Genomic DNA, 16,712 nt, shown 5'->3' on the forward strand with positions numbered 1-16,712 from the left:
GCAAAAGTCTTCATTAGCCACTGATCCAAAGTGAGTTTATTTGCCAATCCAACAACTGGTGATTTTACTCACTTATTTGGTTACTTTTTCCAAAGAATTACTCATAGGATGAACTAGCTGTATTTATGTAACACTGTTACCATCTAGAGTAGACATATTATTAATTATACATGGAAGCAACCATTGAAAATATATAAATTAAAGATTTAGAACATCTATGCCCCAAAACATTTCCAAGAAGTATTGCTTTCACATCAAGAGTTCTTACCATAATTACAGAAATACCGGCAAGTATGTTAATGTAATTAGAAGCAAATGATGCATCTTCTGGAAAATGCTCATTAGGTGCAACATTTTTTTCTAGAAAGAAAGATCCGTGAACTAGATATGAGGGTTCTGAGTCATCATTTTCCTTCATGAGAGACCATTATGGCTGAAGAAGGGACAAAGCTCTTTCCCTTGCCTTCTGAGTATTTACCACAGACAATAGATTTATACTTGCTCTCCTGATATACTGGCCAGCAGAACCATTAGTCACTCAAACATGGTCTGATTTAGATAATGAATTGCATGGTTACTACATTCAAATGTCCAGAGGAGGAGCCCTTGAACCCTCCTGTCCACATTCACACTGATCCCTGGCCACAACACGCAGTCCTGTGTCCAGTTTCCTCCATCACGTGTAACCAGAACCAGAATCAATTAAATCCACATTGACTTTGGCTTTCACAATAAAATGAAATGACTTGCAATTAAAGCTCAGGGTGTCACATTAGTGTGGATTAGATATCTATGCTTTGGGTATACAACGTTCTAAGGCTTTTATTGATCATTTCCTTAATTGGCTAGATTCTGCAAATACTCCCTGAAATAATTAAGAGCTGATGTTAAATATTGTGCTCTAGAATGGCACATTAGTCCCTTTCTGCTCCTGTACTGAAATAGCAGAGGCAGAGGCTTACGAATAGAAAGAAGTTTCTTTAGCTGTCAGCTCTAGAGGTTCAAGGTTTTGGAGCCCACACTGCCTTGGCTCTGCAAAGAGTTCTCTTGACTGCATCACCTTACGGCAGATGACAACAGTGGGCGTACATGAGGGAGCAAAAGGTCACACGATGCAGCAGGAAGCTAGAGAGGCTGGGTTGGGTCAGACAGTAGGTTTCTTAAATAGTGTATATTAATTGAACAAAGTAAGGTGATTTATTGTGACATTTCCACATATGCATATAATGTCCTTTGATCATAGCCATCTTCCTTTTAAATTAATTATTTTAATTTTATTAATTTATTCAGTTACAACTCAATTGTTATCCCATCACTTGTACCTTCTCATTCCTCCCTCCCTCACACTTTCACCCTATTCCCCTCCCCTAGGTCTATGACCGAGGGGGACCTCCTCCCCCACTATATGACCACAGGCTATCAAGTCTCATCTTGGTAGCCTGCTTCATCCTCCTTCTTAACCATTATTTTCTGCCCTCCTTCTTTCCCTTTCTACATCCTCAGTAGTCCACAGTTTACTATCTTGTTTCCTGTCTGGATCAAGGACTCTGTGAGGAACTGGGCTGGAGGCTGTTTGTTTATACTCTAGGACAGACTCTCAGAATCTGACTGCCTTCTTGTTCCTGAGATCTTCAGTGAGTGTTAGTTAAAAAATAATCGTTTCATTTGTTTGGTGGGGGAAATCCTAGTACAAGACAACATTCAGGCTTTGCTACTGCCTAGCATTATGATCCAGGTCTACAGTGAAAGAGGATTACCCAAAACAAACAAACAAACAAACAAACACCATCGGAAAGATGAGAATGTGCTATTTGATTGGAAAAGGAGGGAGTTTAAAGCTACAGAAAAGGCAAGCACTAGGAGAGTGGTTGTAATTGTTAAGATATTCACACCACTGAAACAAACTTCCTGATCTACACTGGGATATTGGAACAGGCAGCCTGAGAAAAGGCCTCATTCACCTAAGGCTCAATCTTGTGAAAATAAAAATTTGTTGGAAAGTAGAATTCAACATGGGGATATTTCTGAAGAGTTTCTTGCTGGAAAACCAACCACCTGTGGAAGTGTTTCTCCAGGGCCAGCACACAGAGGTTGGTGTAACTGTGGTCCAAGGGGCCCAGGCTAGGTCTCAAGTTGGAAGAACTTGGTTCCATATTCTACATGGTGCTAATGTTGCACTCATGTAAGATATGAGAGTGAGGGTCATAGCGGCTTGTACTGAAACTTGAGGAAGCTACTGAGGCCAACCAAATGTGTGGCAGTGTCAGAAGTTTTGCAAGGAATTCAGGAGGCCGTTGCGTGAAGCTGTGATAATGAAGCTTACGTTGCAACGGAGACATGAGAACTTTGGAGAGCTGGGGCTCTGCATTGTCTACTAAGGGACTTCTGTGCACAGGGTGTAGCCAGTCTAAACGAGAGGCTGTATGTGCTGCAGGTGACAAAGCTGGGGGCACTGGGCTGCTCAAACATATTGGAGCCTAGACGAGTCTGTTGGGAATCCTAGGGGCAAGACGTGGATCTTCAGGACCTGGCTTTTGCTTCAGTGGGTCTCAGCTTCTGATCTTTATTTGCTATCTGCCACTCCCCCTCTGATTTCTGCATTTGAAAATGAAAATGTTTATTCTATGCCACTTTATATTTGCCACTTGCTTCTGCAAATATATAACTTAATTTTTCCTTATTTTTATAAGACTTACAATCAAGTAATTGCTTCAAGACTCATAAAGGATTGAATTGTTAAGGAGCGTGGTGACTTTCAGGTTGGAATGAATGCATTTTGCATTATATTTCTATGAGCTTGCAGGGTCTGGGTCAGAATGTTCTTGTGGTTTGAATAGACTTGTATGTGTTATTTAAATGGTTATATTTTTAATGGTGGGTACATGTGTGTGCATCTCCATCTGTCAGTGGAGGCCAGAGGTGATGGATTCCCCCTGAGATGGGGCTACACAGATGGTTGAAAAATCAAATGTGCATTCTGGGACCCAAACTTGGGTATTTGTCAACATGACACTTTTAAGTACTTAGCCAAGGATCATGTGTTTAAACAATAGGGCCCAGCTGGTTGTGCTGTTCTAGATGATTTTGGAAGCTTTAGGAGGCAGAGCCTCAATGGAGGAAATGAACTCCTGGAAGGTAGCCTTGGATTTTTATAGTTGGCTTCCACTTCCTGCTTGCTCTGTTTCCTTACTGTGGATCCACTGTGAGCATCTCTTCCTGCTTCTGCTACCAATCCCCTCTGCCATGATGGGCAGTGTCCCCTCAGACCATAAAGCACATTATATATTTCATCTCTTCAATTGCTTTTCCCCCCCCAGGGAGTTGGTAGCTGTGACAAAAACTGTAGCTAATATCGGAAGAGAGGAGGTTTATTTTGGGTCTTGTACTCAGGGAGATTTCAGCCCACTGTGGCAGTGAAGCTGTGTTACAGTTCACAGCAGCAAGAACACGTGGTGGAGGCTTCTCTCACCATGGCAGTCCAGAAACCGAAGGTGGCCAGATCCACGAGTAAGGTTCGTGTATTAGTCAAGAACCCAAAAGCTCTTCCCCATTGACCTATTCCCACCAGCCAAGCCCACTTCATAAAGACTGAGCCTCCAAAATGGAGTTATACTCAGATCTCAAGACCTCCCCCTCCAAAAAAAAGACCACCAGGAGTCTGAAGTCATATGAAAAAGCAAAGAGCCTTTATTACAGCATGCTGGGGTCAACCTCTCAAACCAAATGGCGATGACACCGATGGGAACGTGCAGAGTTCTTTTAAAGGCCAGAAAGGAGAGTTTCTACTGTGCCTATATGACCTTGATTGATATTGGCCAGTGTCCAAGGAAGCCATGTGACTCTGGTCAGTTAGGGGCTTCTTTAAACCAGTAGCTGTTCCTGATTGGCTCTCCATTTTCTTGGTATTTTCAATAACTGCTGAGCTTATTTCTGAGGAATGGAGGCTCAGGCTTGCTCGAAGCTAACAAGAAACTGAAGCCTGTCATGGACTCAGCTCGAATTCTCTAACCAAGCCTCTTCAATGGCACCAGAAGTGGAGAACCCAGCACTCAAAACATAAATGTGTAGAGAACGTTTCAGATTAAAACCATAGCATCCAGCCTTTCTTTCAGGTAGATGTAATCACGTGACTGGGCCTTGGCCGTTGGATGTTTTTGCACATGTGATGTGAGCTCCTCCTGTTTTGTCCCACAAAAATATTCTACATGTGTTTTCTATGTCATCCCCTTCTGCCTGGCCAGGGACAATGCCCTATAGGGGAACTGAACATCATAGACTGCATGGTCTCACTATGAGTCTATACTAGTCTCAGAATTAGTGCATGTAGGAGGGCAACCAAAGTGGAGCAACACCAAGGGCTGAACACATTACCCTTTGCTGTTCCAAATCTCTGACCTTGGGATTTCTTTGGCATAATGCTTGTACTTTATTGTTTGTATCAGGATAACCAAATCATCCCACTTTCTCCTCATGAAGCTATGACACAAATGACAGTTTCTGGAAAAATGTATTGGCTATATGATATATCTTGACCGTAGAAAGATTAAAAATGAAAGAGTGTGCATCTTAAGGACTGGTGAAATCAGATAATTCAATATTTAGTGCTACAGTGTTATACCTTTGTTCCCTGGCAAGACTCTTGAAGAACAGAAGCAAACTACTATCTCTGATCATCAGAAAGTAAAAGGAAGCTTTAAGGAGACTTTATCTGTGGTATTTATTTATTTATTTATTTATTTATTTATATTAACTTTTGGAGACATGGCTCATAATGTAGTTCATGATAGCTTGAAATTCACTCTATACCCCAGCTGGCCTCCCATCTCAGCCTCCTAATACTAGAATTATAGATGTGTGCCACCACTTTTAATTGTTTTTGTCACCCTTTCACTTACAGTTAATACATAATCTGCCACACCCAATGCACTGAATAAAATGAGCTGACTGACGCAATGACATGGTGTTTGGGAGACAAACATTGGCAATCTGTTATTTTGTGTTAGGAAGTCCAACTGTACCACAATGGCTACAGCATTCAAGTTCTGTGTGGAGTCAACTCTGTAATTGGGTCTTATGAGAAGAAAGTCTAAACTCACCAAATAGAAGCTGGTACTAGATGACATTTTGGTGTGAAGCAGGTTAGTGTGTGTGTGTGTGTGTGTGTGTGTGTGTGTGTGTGTGTGTGTGTGTAAGCAGTCTAAGGACAATTTCTGGAGACTGGGATCTTACTTTACAAAGTAGACTCTTTTTTTTTTTTTTTTTTTTTTTAAGATTTATTTAAGTATAGCATGTTTTGCCTGTATGTGCACCTGCATGCCCGAAAAGGGCACCATATCTCATTATAGATGGTTGTGATCCACCATGTCGGTGCTGAGAATTGAACTCAGGACCTTTGGAAGAACAAGCAGTGCTCTTAACCTCTGAGCCATCTCTCCAGCCCCACAAAGGCGACTCTTGATCAAATGCTTCAAGGTTTCAAAAGGTGAGCTTTCTCATTTGAATGTCATTGGCATTTTGAAATATCTGCCAAGCTGTTTGCCCTGTTTAGTCTTAGATAATTTTCAGTGATGCTATTCGTCACCTTGTGAAGAGTGATGCCTGCGTTCTCAGGTCTCCCTGAGGTACTCTCTATGTCTGAGAGGCACACACTGTGTTTGAGGCTGTCCCTTGTGTAGGCCTCTGAGGCAGAACAGTAAGCAGGGATTTTTGCCTTCCTGTGGCTGTGTTTCTAATGCCCGTTCTAGCACCAGGACAAGCTGGCGAACAATGGGTATGTGTTGAAGAATTTGTAATTTCTATTTAGAGTGACTTGGTAGATGGTACAAAGCTGAAAAGTATAGCAACTCCTCTCTGAAGCTGAAGTATAACATCAGCCTCAATGTCTTTGAGAGTGTATTGTGAAGCAGTTTTCTCTATATAAGTTCTTGGTAGTAATAGTAAGAGCACTATAGAAAGAGGAAGTAGCCATGTGGAGTGGGAATGCTGCTAGTCCTAGTTACTCAGAAGGCTGATGCAGAAGAATCTCCTGAGCTTAGGCATTTGAGATGAACTTGGGCCACAAAATGAGATGAATAAATAAGAAAAAAGCAAAAGTAACAACAACAGATACAACAACCAAACAAAAACTATGTGCATGTATGGGTGTCAGAGATATTGTATTTGATGGGCATGTATAAAGCTCTGGGTTTGCTCTGCAGAACCACAGTGATGGGGAAGAGACAGACACTGAAACTCAGAAGGACAAGTCATTTGCAAAAACAACATGAAGTGACAGAGCTCAAATTGTTTACAGACTAAAACTATTCTTAAGCATGTTGTCCAGTTCTTAAGAAAGGACCATTTTGAAAAATGCAATAGTATCATTGCTTCAAGATGACTGAGATCTGATTATGGGTCCTCTTGTATTCTTGGTCAAGGACCTTGCCCTCAAACCAGATGGTAGGAAGCAGGAATGAATACCATTAGTTTCTGGGAAAAACCATTCCAGTTGTGCAGCAATTTTAGTCTGGGAATCAATGACACCAGGTGAGAGAGAGCACAGGGATGGGCATTCATTCATTCTGCATCCCCATTTATGAAGTGTACTACTACAGGCTTGAAGTAACATTTGTAAGGAGGTAGACCTCTCAGACATGCTAGAGAGAGGTGTCACTGGCCTTTAAATTATAGTAGAACACTGAGGTTTTCTTTTAATCTGAATGAAAAATGGACACACTCTTACCCTGTGGCAGAATAGAACCACAGCTTACATCTCAAAGTAGTTATTACTGACATCATGTTTTATGTACCATTTATTTTAACTTGGACACTTAGCATTTGTTTTTCCTTCAGGAGGTTGGTCTGGCAGTGAACATATTGCTGCGTTTTTTTTCCGTTGCCCCATTTTTGCCTTCCCTGATGTCATGTTTATTTACAGCAGTGTACCAGTTGCAGGGTGAAAAGATTACACGTGTGCTGGTACCACTCAGCATATGTCACATTTATGATTGGCAAACAGCTGCATAATGTGAGTTTTATTCAACACTAGGAGTATCGATGGTTTCTCTGACAGCAATTTCTGTAACAGAATTTCACAGCATCCTTCGCAGGAGCTGGGAAGGCTATGCTTGCTGTTCTGAGTGTTGATGGAAAAACCCAGGTGCATAGTGTCAGTTGTGGTAACTGGATCTAGAGTGTTTTGTGACGTACGAGATGCCTCATGGGTGTCTGGCTGCTGTGCAGCAGAAGGCTGTGGAGAAACTCACATACAAGGCAGTGTACTGTTCTCCTGTCAAAACATCCTGTTCTGATTTTATGGTACCAACAATGAAGAAAAGATGTAACTGTAGAATTGGAAGTCAGTCAATTGTTGTGGTGCTGTTGAAAAAGAAAACCTTGAAGGAATACTGCAGGGATGGCATGGGCTCACCATTAGAATGATTCTCAATGATGTCCTCAATACTTTTCTCATCTAGGTCAGATCTTCCCTCCTGCACTTTCTGCTCTCTCTCTTTTCTTTCTTTCTTTCTTTCTTTCTTTCTTTCTTTCTTTCTTTCTTTCTTTCTTTCTTGTTGTTCTGTTTTCCAAGACAGGGTTTCTTTGTGTAGCCCAGGCTGTCCTGAAACTCGCTCTGTAGACCAGGCTGGTTTTAAGCTCAGATACCAGCCTGCTTCTGCCTCCCAAGTGCTGGGATTGAAGGTGCGCACCATCATCGCCAGCCTGATATCTTTACTGATAATAATACACCTGTTATTTTAACCTCTATGCTCAGTGAACAAATAGACAACATCCCACACAACATTGAGATGATGTTTGTGCATTTGCAACCATACACTAGATGTGTTACATTTCTTGATAGTGTAGTGATCTATCTGAACCACCTCTTGTCTGGTTAGTGATAACCTGGCTGTTCCTGGGGAGTAGAGTATTGCCAGTCAATCAAATGGTGATTGCAGTGTGGCTTCACCCAAAGATCATAGTTATGCAAGTTATTAATGTCCTCAAAAGTCAGTGTTCATGTAGATTCTGTGTCTCATGAAGTGAGAGTGAGTGTCTATGCTAAGATTTTATCCTTATGACACCCATCAGTTAGTCTTTATTCTCTGAGGGTATATGCTAACTAGGATATGAATCCTTTGTTTTCTAATCCTGGTGTTCTTCCATTCCTCTGTCAGCAAGTGGACTTACTATAACTTTAATAGAATTTACTTTATGGCATCTCATTTGCATAAAACCGAGTGGGACCATTGGTGCTGATCACAGACACCGCCACACTCCCAGAAAACAGGCCACGCTCCCTCAAGGGTTCCTGGTCTCTGCTGTCCTTCTATCAAACTTGTCTATCTTTAGTTAGTTTCTTTCTTTCTTTCTTTCTTTCTTTCTTTCTTTCTTTCTTTCTTTCTTTCTTAAAGTTGAGAGGGTTCTAGAAATTCACATTGTCACATATATGTACAAGTTCTCCAAATATAAAACATCTTACCCATGATCAATTGAGATTACTATGTAGTCTAATTTCTTCCCATGTTAGGTGGCTTCAGGAGTTTGTGGCATCTTGGACCTCGTGTTAGATAGATACAAGTTGAGCTGAGATGTCATTCGTTTGTTGAAGTCGTGCTTGATGTCTTTTGTACCTGAAGGTGTGGCTAGGTGCCTGGGAGAAAGGGTGGTTGCCACAGGCCCTCCCATGACACTATGAGTATTGTAAAACAATCATACAGGGGCTGGGTTGTGATGCAAACATAGCTTAAGAGACCACACCAGAAATGCCAGAGTCCCCGAGGGTCATTGTCCTGGTAATATGTATTTAGTATGGAAGCAGTGCCCACTGACATCTAGTTAAGACATTATCTGTAAGGAATACACTTTTGAACATGTACAGTTACTTAAGTATCATATACTTTTTCTTTTAAAAATGAAAGTCTTAAACTATTGTTTATAAGATTGTATAAGCACACATGCTTATACAACACTGCACAGCAGTTCTGTACAAGTTAGTGCTTTTTTGAAGTGAAACCACATACTCTATCCTCTCTCTATATATATTTTTTGTCATCTTAGTACATCTAAGACATACTTTTTGGAAATAGTTTGGGGGTTCCAGATGAACTGTCATACGAAATAACCTCCAACACAGCTCTAATGATAGACTTTCTCCAAGCACTCGTCAATATGTCATTGTGTCGATATTAGAAAGTTATTATGTACCTGTAACTTGCTGCAACACAACTTAAGACTAAACATAAATGTGAGCTGGTTTCGTATGTCTACTAATGTCATCCTAAGTCTACACACGGTTATCTGGAATTGTTAATTATCTGAAGATCCAGATACAATGGGAGAAAATTTTCTAACAAAAGCCAGACGTCTAATATAACAAGAATTTCGGCAAAACACTTCTTGGCATGAATAAGATGAAATTTGGCAAGAAAATGACCATCCGAAGCTGTACTGTGTGAAGACTGGAATCCAAAAAGGAGTAACAACCACTATAGAGACAACAAAACATACAAAACGTAGGCAAACAGAGTGGGGAAAGGTGAAGAGACTGATAAACTTCCAAACTAGAAACAAAAGCAAACAAAAATAAAATAGCAAACAAAATATGATCTTCATGTCACCCATATTTGTAGGAACTTCACCATCATTTGGGCTGAGGCTACTTGACTTTGATAGGCATCATATTTGTGTTGATAAATTTCCTTCATAATTGTTTAACTAACAAAAATTATTTCTCGCCAAGTCATGGAAATAATGCTTTCAAAGAATTTAACCAACATATAATGAGCAATAGAGATGGTTTTCAAGTTGTTATAGTAGCAATGGAAAGGAGCAATGCTCATACGGCTGTGAGGATCCCATTTTACTGAGAGCGAGAAGGCTTGTGGACAAGAAGGTGTGTGATTGGGAAATTTCAGTTGGTAAAGTGCTTGCCTTACAGGCCTAAGGGCTTGAGTTCATTTCTCATTACCTAAGAGATCAGACAAGGTTGTACATGCTTGTAATCCCATTGGAGGGGGAGACAGGTGGATCCCAGGGCCTCACTGGCTGGCTAGCCTAGTGGCTAATGAGCCCCAGATCCCAATGGGAGACTATGGCTCACAAAACAAGGCCATGGGTAACTGAAGAAGACAGACAGCTGCCTGACCCCCATATATGTGCTTACTCACACATGCAGTGTTTGTGTACATTGAACACTGATTTTTACCTAACAATGGCCTCAAGGCAGAGAGATGCATGCATGTGCATGCACACATGTGCACGTGCGCGTGCGCGCACACGCACACACACGAAACATATGTTAATAAAATACAAATATCCTATAAAATGCCTTGAAGAACAGAGAGGATAATCTTATTTTTCATTAATTTTTAATATTTTTAAGCATTCAAAATGGAAGTTATGCCTGCAGATTTTTAAATGAAAGAGATTTGCCCTTCATAGGGTGCAGTGAGAAGTTCTATCTTTAAATAATGATAATGATTGAAATCATGAGAGTTAATGACTAAATCACTGAATTTGATTAATTTTTATATGGCCCCCTTGGGGTAAATGTGAAAATGAAAAAGTAAATGCAACTCAGTATTCCAAACCATTGATCAGAATGAGATAGGGAGAAAGGCAGAAAACTGTGGTGTTAAACAAAGCAAGTAAACAAGAAGCAGAGGTGGCTGTTTCACTGTTGTATTGACATCAGATGTAATTAGCTGAAACCTCATTGAATGACTTTTCATTACATTTAGGCTAAAAATTCTCTCTGTATGAAAGTAATAAGTAGCAGTAATGAATATGTTCTTAGATTGCTTAATAACCCCATTAATGAAGACAAGTGACTCATGAATACATTGAAGAAAGTTTTGAGTTTTTGCTATTTTTGAACTAGACTAGTGACTTTGATGACTGAGTTAGAAATGCCTATTGCAGAGTACAAAGAAGACACCAATGGCAAACTGCTCAGTGGTGTCACCAGTTAGAATGGAGGTAGAATATTGGTCACATCAGCACTGGACTGAATTTGGGGCTGGAGAGGTGGTTCAGGAGTTAAGACAGCTTATTGCTTTTTCAGAGGACTTGTGTTTGGTTGCCAGCACCCATGGCTGGTAGCTCACAATAACCTGGAATTCCCACTCATTCCTAGGGATGTGGGGCCCTCCTTTGGTCTCCTTGGGTACCACACATACCTAGAACACACTTACACAGACACATACATATGCATATAAAAGAATTGAAACATTGATTATGTCAAAGAAAAACTTGAAATGACTTGAAATCTTGAAACTTGGTAGAGATTTTTCTGGAGTTGAAAATTCTGAAAATGTATATAATTTTACCAGAAGGAGTTGGAAAGCTAACACAATCTTTCTAAGTGTTCAGTAATAACTAACTAATGACAATTGTATACTAAAGATCTATTTCTTTTTACCGTGAAAGAATAAAGTCCTGGGTGTGTACATCCAAAGAAAACACACTTGTCATGGAAAAGTCATATGAAGAACACACAGCTGAAGCCATACTACACAGCTGTGAGAGCTAGCTGAAAAAGAAACACTATGGATGTGACTTTGTGTTGATTTAAAATGCCTTCAGGAGTTAGTTTATTAAAATCTCCCATCTAATTTGTATTTGTGCCTCTGTATTTTTTTCAAAGAAAGAAGCCCCTCAGATAGTCGAAGCTGCATACTCACAAAATCTTTGATTTGTCTCTACCTCTGCCTTAGGTTTCCTTCTAGATGGGGAGTTTTTTATTCTTCCTGGTAAGACTTCTCTCTTCTTGCCTGGAACGGTTTGTGATTTGCAACTGTGCTGAGCAGGCCAGAAACCAGCCTCTACATCAGAACCTTGTGGTGCTGCTCATCTGTAGGCAGTGCATGCCAGGAGGCCCAGTGTGTGCCTGGGGCAGCAGGTAGTGCCAGCATTCTGCATGTCTTTTCCTGTGTGCTTTCAGAATTGCGAAGTAGTCCCAGAGTTCATCTGTTCGTCCTTCCTTGCATCCCTCCTGCTGTGAGGTCATTGTTAAATCAAAGCAGTGTTCACTGGACACAAGCACAGCAAACCCACCACAGTTGAAGAGGCCACTGGGACAGTTTCTAAGCAGCTGACAGGTAGCATATACAGCATAGGTGTCTGGTCACAGGTATGGGTCATATGATGGGTAGGTGACACAAGGCATTGCAGCATTTACCATGCTGTGCAGAATATCACACAATGTAACATTTTGAATTATCAACTTCTGGATATTTTTATTTAATGGTTTGGAATTTCTGGTTTTAAACAATTAAACTTAGTTTACCTTATATGCATGAATGGTTTGCCTGCACACACATGTGTGCACCACACTTGTGCCTTGTTTGACCCCCTGGATCTAGGATTACCGGTTGTTGTGAGCCACCATGTGGGCTCTGTGAGTTCAACCCTGATCCTGTGCAAGAGCAGCAGTACTCTTACCCACTGAGCCATTGGTCCAGCTTCAGTATTTTTGATGGTGGATAACCAAAGCCAGGGGAAAGAGAAAAAGATAAGACAGAATTAATACACTGTCATATTTCTCTCCCCATGTTCTAGAGACCAGAAGCGTGTTCTGAGTGTGTATGGAGTGGTGGTGGAAAATACAGAGGTCTCTCTCTCTCTCACACACACACATAAATGCACACACACATACATGCACACACAGAGAGATCACACACACACATATATACATACACAGAGATCACACACACAAACATACACACACAAAGATCACACACACATACATACACACACAGAGAGATCAAACACACACATACATACACACACAGAGGTCACACACACATACATACACACACAGAGGTCACACACACATACATACACACATAGATCTCACACATACATACACACACAGAGATCTCTCTCTCTCTCTCTCTCTCTCTCTCACACACACACACATTTTACTTGTCTGCCAGTCAGCTTTATACCACGTCTGTTAACTAATGTGGCTGTTCCCCGTGGTGCTACCCACTTACTTTTACACCAGAGCAATTTCAAAAGTCAAAATTGAAGCAACAATTGTGATGTAATATAAATAAATTATGATAAATACATTTTAAAAAGAATAGAAAAAAAAATGAAGCAACAGGTGAAAGCTCCACTCAGCCACGTGCCTCTCACTAGTCTGACTTTGGACACTGCTCCTCCCAAACATCCCTGCACACAGATATTAATTACAAAAGTCTTGAAGTTCCATGCTGATCTTAGGCTGCGTGCAGATATGAGAGAAGGGGGCCATCGTGGCCCCTTGAAAAGATGTGCCATTTTGTACTTTCTAATCCGAACCCTGAGATGAAACTTTGTGAAGGAAGCTACATGTGTTTGAAAGGATCCGGGAAGCCATCAGCTCTTATGGATTTTAAGTCATGATTGCGAGTTTCTGGAGGGTCCAGCCTGCACTGTTCCTTTTCTGGCTGGTGGCTGCTTGTACCCAGCCTACACCCTCTTCTCCAGCCAGAGAGATCTGGATGCCTCTCTTTGTGTATGCCTGTTGCCTACTAGACACACCCTGTCCCTTCAGTCCTCCTGTCCTCCATCTGCTGGAGAGACTTTCCTTTGTTTGGAGCTGGCTGCAAAACCTTCTGCCCAGCAGCCCACTCTGCCCTCCTCTTAAGCCCTGACAAGCCTTCTGCATGATCTCCTTAAACTGACTTTGGCAAAGGACTCCAGCATTGTCTTACAATAGTTTGTCCGGTTTCCTTGTTACCAGTTTTCAGCAGTGTTTGTCTTGTTAATCTGGCATCTTTGTGACCTAGTTCAGGAAACGATGCTTAGCAGGGACACAGCAACAATGCATGAAGAAAAAGAAAACTATGCTAAGTTAAACTAAATTTGACCAAGGTACTGTAAGACTTATCTGGAGCAACATTTTCTGTGACATAGTCTCCCTCCTTGTGTGAACTGCCAGCTATACTCTGCTACAATCGTCCAGGGCCCCACTCTGTGTTGCCTGAGTCATCTGCCCTAAGCACTCCAATGCAACAGTCTCTTTGGTCAGGCCTAGGGGTTGCTCGTGTGGTGTTTCCCCATCATGCTTTGCAGTGAGGGCGAGGAGAGGAGGCATTGGCCCACTTCTTCCCCCAACAGTGACTCTACCATGAAAAGAAATCTACCCTCTTTTATTATCAGCCACGCAAGGAGAACACTCTTCATTATATTTGTTACATTTTCTGAGATGGTACTCTCAAACCAATGCATGCTTTAAAGGTCATATAAAGATAACATTTTCATCCAGAAAAGGGGTTGATTTCAATATATTTAAAATGGTGGGAAGGTCGGGACACAGATGTTATCAGGACAAATAATGCCTCTAAATGTCACCCAGCTGTGGAAGTGGAGTTAGAAAACCATATGAGACTCCAGCCTTGAGATGATTCAACATAAGGGCATTTGACATTTTTATAGGACACAAGAGGCACGCATCCCGTATTGCCCTGTTATACCCTCACACTGTGACCCATGACTTGATTTTTCTTCCTCCTCAGGTTTTCATCCTCTTCCTCCTTTTTTCCCTCCTTCCCTGTCCTAGTGGCACTGAGCTGCAGCTCCAGGAGGGGGAGCTACCAGTATTCTGCTGAGTCATGTTGCTAAACTGGGATAGCCAGTAGATTATCTGTAGAAGTGCATTTTTGACTTAACGATATTTTGTAATTCATAACGGGGCTGTCAGGATAAAACTCCTGCGTGAGATGAGGAGTGTCTGAACTCGGAGACCAGCCATATGACCATTGGCAAAATAGTTGAGATCAACACCAACCACCACTCTGCCTCTGCATGGGGCAGAGTGACCTTCTCTGTGTACCTAGCCACTGCTTGGAGGTGTGCCAGTGCACAAGGGGGAGCCTAGTGAAGTGGGAAGAGAAGAGCAGAAAAAGGAGGAGCCTGTGAGGCAGAAACAGACAGAGCCTGGGAACCGGTGTCTTGCGATGTTCCCTGACAGAACAAAGTGACCAGACCAAGCTGTCCTGTCATCCTGGAAGTCCAGAAGACCATTTGAAGGTTCTTTTTTTTCCTGAAACACTTTACCTACTCTTATTGCTTGGTTGCTCGTAGACACACAACCTTGTCTTCTCCCCATGCGTGCAGCATATTTGCTCTGTCTGTACATTATCTGGGTGTCTGTGGTTAAGTATTGAACTCTAGTGTCACTTATGTGTGTGTCCCCAGGGTAAGATTCCTTCTTGTATTTGCTCTCCATATTCTTTGCTGCCCCTTTTCTTAAGTGGGGTGTGCCTGCGCTGATAAAGAGGGGACCCCATAGTCACTGTTGAGGGGTGATCATTATGAAACTCCTGATAGAAAATGATAAATAAACCTTCTTCTGTTTCTGGTGGGGGTGGGTGGGGAATGTGGTTTTCATAATTCGATGTCTGAAGAAATAGTTGTCATGGCAATCATCTGTATAACTTTGAACAGCCTCAGGGGATGCTCTGTTAATCTTGTGCTCTTGGTACACCAGCAAAGGGTGCCCAGTGAGAGTTCGCTCCATGCTTTGATGGAGGTGGTGTCTTTCCTCCTTCTCCTGACATAATTGATTGAGTCTTCAGAACCTCTGGTGGCTCATGTGTGTCTGTATTTTAAGCTCTAAAGATGCTTCTTTACGTCAGGAGCCAGCTCTCCACTTGACCTCATGTTCAATAACTTCAGCTGTGTGGGTTGGCAGTACTCACCTGTGCATTAAAATCTTAGCAACCCTGAAACAACCTAGTTGAATGCACAGATACTCTGGAGGGCCTACCTCTAGCAGAACACAATGCCATGCCCTGCAGAGGACAGACCGCACACAGAAACATGTGTCTAACAAAACACAATAGGCAGACATTTGAAAATAAGCCTTGCTCGACTTTGTTTTGGCTATAGAACAGTAATTCTGTTTGAACAAATAAGACAAGGGTGAGGCTGGAGTGAGAGGCTTGAAAGCAGCTGGCAACCCATCTAGAGCCCTTGCTTCACTTATTTTCTTATGGTTCTTCCAGAAAAGAGAGGCAGCCGAATGCTTTCCGTGAGAGCTAGCTGTATCCTCTTTCAAATGCATTTCCCCTCTCTGGGATTCATGCTCCTATCTGTGAAATAAAGCTCAAAACTGGGCTCTTTAGAGACCACTTTGAGGCATAAATAAGTGAATGTACACAAAATAGCTCAATCTGTGACAGTGTAGCGTAATTAGTAATAATGACATTGTTACTCTGGGATGGCACTTTATTCAGGTGTATCTGTCACCGTAGTTATGTGCTTTAGTACAATGTTGAGTTCTTTTACAAATTGAATTTTTAGGTTTAGCGTACAAAGCAATGGGTTTTGTTATGGCATTTTCATACGTATATGGTATTGTAGTTTGTTCTCAACTGTTGCCACCAATTGTCCAGCACTCCTCAGGTTGATTCTCTTCCTCCCCCAATATTCCTTCCTTCTATTTTCTTATTCCTGTCTCTACCCTAAAGACTAATTTTTTTCCTTTCATGATTTCTCTATAGTTTTGTGCCTAATACATTTTTACCTATAACAGTGTTGGGTCTTTCTATGAAGTAAATCTTTCCAGAGATGTACTGCATCCCTCCGTCCATCAGTTCATCTATTCAGGAATCATTTATTGAATCAACATACATCAGAGGCTAAAGATTTGGCTGGTAGATCTAAAGCAATAAATATGGTAGATAAGTCTTAGAAGGAGGGACCGGTATGAAGTGCAGCCTTTTGGAATTTTATGGAGCAGC

The sequence above is a fragment of the Acomys russatus genome, chromosome 21, assembly GCF_903995435.1.
Source record: "Acomys russatus chromosome 21, mAcoRus1.1, whole genome shotgun sequence".
Taxonomy (NCBI): domain Eukaryota; kingdom Metazoa; phylum Chordata; class Mammalia; order Rodentia; family Muridae; genus Acomys; species Acomys russatus.